The 7186-nt window shown below is 34.4% G+C and overlaps 1 pseudogene; it reads left to right on the top strand.

Moving 5' to 3' along the window:
* Positions 1-4045: 4045 nt before the first annotated feature.
* LOC125137426 (olfactory receptor 140-like) lies at positions 4046-4974 on the top strand (annotated as a pseudogene).
* The last annotated feature ends 2212 nt before the right edge of the window (positions 4975-7186 follow it).

Here is a 7186-nt window from a genome sequence, read left to right as displayed (position 1 = left end):
TGTGGCTTTGACTGTGGTATAAGCTACTAGCTATAGCTCTAATTCAAGCCCTAATCTGGGAATTTCCATATGCTATGGGTGTGGCCCTAAAAAGAATAAATAAATAAACAAAAATTATGATGTATTAGTGGTAGATAAATTAAACAAATTTTTATAATAACATTTAAAAATCAGGTATTTACACTCCTAAATGCTTAATTTGCCTGATACTTAATATGCAGACTTAATAACAAGCTTATATGTTATCAAATACCTAAATTCACAACTGGTCTACTTTTTAATTTTAATTTTTATTTATTTTTATAACATTTTTATTACTCAATTACATTTATAATTGTACAATGATCATCACAACAAAATTTTATAGCATTCCATCACAAACCCCCAGTACATCTCCCCACCCCAACCTGTCTCCTTTGCAAACCATAAGTTTTTCGAAGTCTGTGAATCTGTATCTGTTTTTCAAAGAAGTTCACTGTGTCCTTTTTTTTATATTCCACATGTAAATAATAGAATTTGATGTTGGTGTCTCACTGTCTGACTCACTTCACTTAGCATGATAATTTATATGTCCACCCATGTTGCTGCAAATGCCATTATTTCTTTCCTTTTAATGGCTCAGTAATATTCCATTGTGTATACATAACACATCATCTCTATCCACTCCTCTGTGAATGGACATCTAGGTTGTTTCCATGTCTTGGCTATTGTATATAGTGCTGCAACGAACATTGGAATACATGTATCTTTTTGAGTCATGGTTTTATCTGGATAGATGGCCAGGTGTAGGATCCCTGGATCAAATGGTAATTTTATTTTTATTTTTCTGAGGAATCTCCATACTGTTTTCCACAGTGGTCGCACCAATTTACATTACTACCAACAGAGCAATAGGCTTCCTTTTTCTCCACACCCTCTCCAGCACTTATTGTTTGTAGACTTTTTTTATGAAGGCCATGCTGGACGATGTAAGTTGGTACCTCATAGTGGTTTTGATTTGCATTTCTCTAATGATTAGTATGTTGAACATTTTTTCATGTGTTTTTTGGCCATCTGTATGTCTTTTTTTTTTCTTTTCATCTTGTTTTTCTGTTCATGTAAACTCAAATATGAATTTATAAATTTTCTCCTTTTCTGTTCACTTATCTCATTGAAATAATGGGGCTGTTGGCAAGGTCTGATAATGGTGGTAAAATACCCCTGCGGTCCAACTAGCCACAGCTAGGAAACTTTATAGAATTTGCCTGCAAAAAGGATATGCAGTAGTACTTTTAAGGTGTATCCAGTAATATCATTTATAAATGAACAAAGAAATATTGAATCTGATTTGTTGTCATGTACTTACAAGCACTTTCTTGGTGAACAGATGGCTGCTAGGGGCCCTGAACGTGGAGTTATGTCAGGCAAGTTTATAGGTGAGATTTTTTTCAAGGAAGTTCTAAAATGATAGACTGTCACTTTTAAATGAATCTTACATATAATGAAATCACTGTTCATCCCCACCCACCTCATAGTTAAATCCCTTTTTTGGCACCAAAAAAAAAAATATATATATAGACTCAAGTACAACACTAACAATTTAGAGGTGAAAAATATTTTGGGATATATTTTGTTATTGACATGGATTTAAAATAGAATAATAATAAATTTAGTTATAATTAATTAGGTAGAATAATACTACAATTTTTGTTTGCTTCCAAAATCTTCCCCCTTTAAGAATACATCATAAGACTTTTATGATTTTGCACAATTTTTAAAATGCCTCTCAAAAATTCATTAATAAAGGAGAAATATTATGCTTTAATTATCCATTTCTCTAATATTGAAGCGTCATTATTTTTTCTAAATTTTCATCAGCTCTTAATGATTGTGTTGGCAAATATGTAAATAATGATTTTTCTCCTTTGAAAATTGTTCCTTTAGTGTTTATTCCTAGGTGGTATATTGTGGAGCTGAATAAAAATGAAAAAGTCATTTCTATTTCTTCATGGTTATTTCTAAAGCAATTTTCTCAATTGTGTCTTATGCTTATTTTACTATACTCTATTCTGACCTGTTAGGGGAGCCCACCTCAGAATAAAGGAATGCAATGGAGCTCCTGCAGTTTGTTTCCATATGTGTATTGAATTTTCATTTAAATAATGAAAAAAATAAAGTTCTTTACTCATTTATCTTTGGAGGAAAAGACATCTTTGTAGAATACATTTTATTATATTTATATCTCCCCTTCCCTTGTCTTAGGAAATTAACATCCGCAGAGTTCTTACTTTATTTATAGAGAAATATCCTGTAAACACGAATGATGGAGGAATGATGCTACAGAAAAATGGGAGAATAAGGCATGAGAATGCATGCAGAAGAAATATAAAGGAGTGGGAATGTCACTCATATCATGGATGGATGCCTTGCTGCTGTTTGGTAATGAAATTTCAGGCATTTGGGGAATTTAACAGGCAGATTCTTCAGGACTTTGCATGAACACATTCATATACATAATAAGTGTCCAATAAATATTTGTTGAGTGAGTGAATTTTAGTTGGTATTTAGAGTATGTAATAGATTATACATGCATATATCTGTATGTATATGTATATATAAATATATAGTACATTATCTATCTCTCTATCTTGCCTAGAAGAACATTTCTCTCTGTTCTTTGCATATAATTTTTATTTCTAAAACATCAAAAAGAAAATTTTCTTTGCTTGATAGAATCATTGGTAATGAACACCTATACAAGTGTTTTTGGTGGTTTTTGTTCATTTGTGTGCTTAAATTCTTATGGCTGCACCCTCAGTATGTGGAACTTCTGGGCCAGGGACTGAATCCAAGCAACACACCACAACTGCAGCAAATTTTAACCCTTTAACCTACTGCACTGAGACAGGGATTGAACTTACAATGCCATAGTTGCTGCAGTCAGTTCTTAACATAGTTTGCCACAATAGGAAATTCAGCAAGAGGTTTGTTTATTGCTCATTTTTTGTTTGTTTACCAAGTCTACAGGAGCTATATATTTACCAAATATAAGTATTTTAAATTGAATGTTGAACATAAGTTTGAAGAATAAAAAATACCAATTAGCAAACACACTAATTATCTACAGTAAAATGAGCTAATACACAGTTTCTTCCAGTGGCAATTATGTATTTTGATATTTACCCCATAAAGTGTGTCAGAAACTATCAAAGGGTAGACAGATTAATTTGTGTCCATTTATGCTTCTCATTAACTAGAAAGAAATGATAAACAGAGCAGGAGGACTAAGCTACTTGAATTACCCCCCCCCCCACACACACACTGGGTTTATGGTTTAGGGAAGCAGTCTTACTCTTACCCATGGAGAATGTCAATCCACTATGATTTTACCCATCAACAAATAGGTTTCAGACACTGCAGACATCATGCCAGGCACTAGAGTAAGTGAGAAACACACCTGAATAGTTTTGTGTTCTGGTGGGTACCATTAAGATTGTATCACCAATGTCATATAGATTTCTGGAAACTCTCTTCTTGATAGATATTGTTTGGTTGTGTCTTTCTTGCCGCATTTAGAGCTGAGAGTTCAAATGTCAATTCTCATGGAAGAGGGAATAATTCTTAAGTCTGTGGGGCACATCTCAGTTTATAAAATACACCTGAGGACTGCAATTTATAAGCCCACAGACAGAGGGGAGGTTCAGAAGCATGGGACACTGAGATGACTTGGCAAAATCACCTGGACCTAGAAACAGGAGGATAAACTTGATCTCCTGTAGATAGCACAGTGTTTTCTCATTAAATTACACATCAAATATTGCCCTATAGAAATTTCTCTGGGGACAGGTGCTAGGTGTCTGAATAGATAGAAAACATCATAGAGGAAGTAAGAAAGAATAAGAACAAGTATGGGAGCAAGACTGCAAAGGACACACTCCTCCAATAGTGACAATTTTAGTTCTAAGGAATTGAGACTACAATCCTTTCCTGATTAATATGTGCCATTCTTTATTTCTTTGTAGATATCAGAACCCAGGAAGGTGTTACTTCCTAAATGGATCTGCTCATGACTCCCAACAATGTGACTGAACTTGTTCTCTTGGGACTCACACAGAATCCACACTTGCAGAAAACACCCTTCATTGTCTTTTTGTTCATTTTCCTATTTACCTTGCTGGCCAATATGTTCATTGTCATCACCACCTCCTGCAGCCCAACACTTTCAGCCCCTATGTACTTCTTTCTCACTAACTTTTCCTTCATAGATGTCTCTTTCACCTCTGTCACTACCCCCAAAATTACCATTGACCTAGTGTATCAGAGGACAACCATCTCCTGGGGTGGCTGCATGACTCAACTCTTTTTGGAACACTTCCTGGGAGGATCAGAGATCATCATCCTCATTGCCATGGCTTATGCACTATGTGGCCATGTGAAAACCTCTGCACTACATGACCATCATGTGACATGGGCTCTGCCAGCTCCTGGTGGTGGTGGCCTGGATCAGGGGATATTACATGCCACTGTGCAGATTCTCTTTGTGCTTTACTTGACCTTCTGTGATCCCAGTGTCACTGACCACTTCATGTGTGATTTCTTCTCACTGCTGGAACTTGCATGCAGTGACACCTACTGGCATGGAATGGTGGTATAAGCTTACACTGGGGGTATGTGCTTGCTTATTTTTTCTATGCTACTCATTTCCTACATAGTCATCCTGAGCTCCCTGAAATCCCATGGGCCTGAAGGTAGATACAAAGCCCTCTCTACATGTGGTTCACACTTTAAAGTAGTGGCACTATTTTTTCCCCTTGTATATTCCCTTATGTACGTTCTGTAGACACATACTCTGTGGACAAATTCATGAGTCTCTTCTATGCAAGCCTCACTCCCATGTTAAATCCTATCATTTATGCAGTGAGAATCACAGAGATGAAAAATGCCATGAGGACTTTCTCGAAGAGTAGAGTAACTGAGGCTGTTCATAATGCCTAGAAAATTATGATTTATATATAGGAAGAATTATACTTGAGTAATTGTGTAAGAAAACTAAGAAATTTTGTATATAACTGACAGAAAAAGAGAGGAAAAAGTAGTATGTTTTCATTATTTAATAGTGGTAGGCATTTATTAGGCATTTTGATAAGATCTAATAAACTTTGCCTTTTCATTTTTCATGTCATAGCTTCAGAATAGACAATGTAAAAGCAACAAAACCCTAGTTTTACCATTTGAGAATACATTTTCTCCTAAGTCTTACTGACACTTTTTACTAAATTCTTAATTTGTTTTACTTGCATAAAATTGTCTTTTCCTTAGGCCCTTTGTCACAGCATTTCTTCCATTTTGTGCTGAACATGAGGAAAGCAAATAAGGATAAAAATTCTTAGTTATGCAAGGAAGATACAGTGCATGAAGGAATCACAGTTGATTTTTTTGTTTTATAAATTTACCAAAAGAAAAAAAGAGAGACATCCATAAAAGGAGTAAAGAATAATTCACAATCTAATTCTTTACCTCGCCAAAAAAAAAAAAGTTAGGAATTTTGAAAGTACACTAAATTTGTTCTATTTTCTTAAATGTCCTTATGTCTCCCAGATTTTAATATATTTTAAATGTTTTCATTTTCCAAATTAGGACTTGAGGTGTCATTTGAAACAAGGATACACATCTTTTATCAAATTTGAACAAACAGGCATATAATTAGGTTCCAAAGCTCTTGCTCTTTAGGTCTGATATATATATTTACAATAAATTGATACTTTTTGACTCTCAGGCATATTCACTTTGTTGACTTACCCATGTTTAAATTGGTAGTTCCACTATTAGCATGCTCATTTTACAGAAAAGCAAATTAAAGACAAAAAGACTTTAACTAATTTACTTGCCTCACATCACACAGGCTTAAAACATAAAGTCTGCATATTACACTGGAATGCAGCTTCCTTTCAAAATTTTCAGCTACAAACTTCCAACCCAAGTCTTTTAAACTCAACCTTACTTTCTTTTAATGACTCACAGTTACCTGTGGTATGTTTAAGTCTATATATGAGAACATTTTCTGCAGTCTTAATAATTCACATTGAAGTTTATGGATATATCGTCCATATGCTATAGACTTGTATCATGTGTAGTAAAGTACTTTGGCACTTTAAGTATTTTCTTCTCTTTGAATGTTCATGGTTTTACCACTTCACTTTTACAAAAGAGTGGCACTAGTATGGAGATATAGATATAGATATATATCTCAAACATTTCCTTCAGATTTCATTCCTGTTAATGAAAATATATATTAATATAGGGCTTCATAATATGGACATGGCTAAGTTGAACCTTCAGAAAGTGGAGGATACCTGCAATGCTCTTCTATGTGTGTGGAGAATACCAGGTGGTTCTACATAATTACATCATTCTTTATTAATCCAAGCCTCTCTGACTGTAACACTCCAACTCCTGTTACTTTGCACAAAATTGCTTCCCAAAATTCCACCCAAGTCAGTGGTCAACCTAAGCTATTTCTTCCATAGTTTGACCCCATATTAATTAATGTCAGGGAATGGTGCTGGGAAGAATGTGCTTACTATATTGTGCATGGCTGTCTCAAAGGAGGCAAGAATACACAATAGAGAAAAGAGGGCATCTAACAAGTGGTGGTGGTATTGATCATTTTTTTTTAATTGTTATTTGCCCAATACATTTTTTTTCTACTGTACAGCATAGTGACCCAGTTACACATACTTGTATACATTGTTTTTTCCCCCATTATCATGCTCTGTCATAAGTGACTAGACATAGTCCTCAGTGCTTAACAGCAGGATCTCATTGCTAATCCACTCCAAAGGTAATAGTTTGCATCCATTAACCCCAAGCTTCCAATCCATCCCACTCCCTCCCCCTCCCCCTAGGCAACCACAAGTCTATAAAAGTACATTTTATGGATGTTCTTGAAGCTCTTCATTTTATTAAAGGATTATGTAAAATAAAGATTACCCATAAGAACAAAACTTAAAATGGTGTGTTAAATATTTGAACATAAATTAATTGGCAAGAAATCAGGATATTTCTCTGATATATAACATTTTAAGATAATAACAAGGATTATGACTGATAACATTATATCAGGACATTTCCAATTTTAGGAATGCCATATATATTTGGGAATATATATAATACACACATTTATCTATACACTATCAAGTCCATCTTT

The sequence above is a fragment of the Phacochoerus africanus genome, chromosome 10 (assembly GCF_016906955.1).
Source record: "Phacochoerus africanus isolate WHEZ1 chromosome 10, ROS_Pafr_v1, whole genome shotgun sequence".
Classification (NCBI taxonomy): domain Eukaryota; kingdom Metazoa; phylum Chordata; class Mammalia; order Artiodactyla; family Suidae; genus Phacochoerus; species Phacochoerus africanus.
This window is presented reverse-complemented; position numbering and strand designations above follow the sequence as displayed.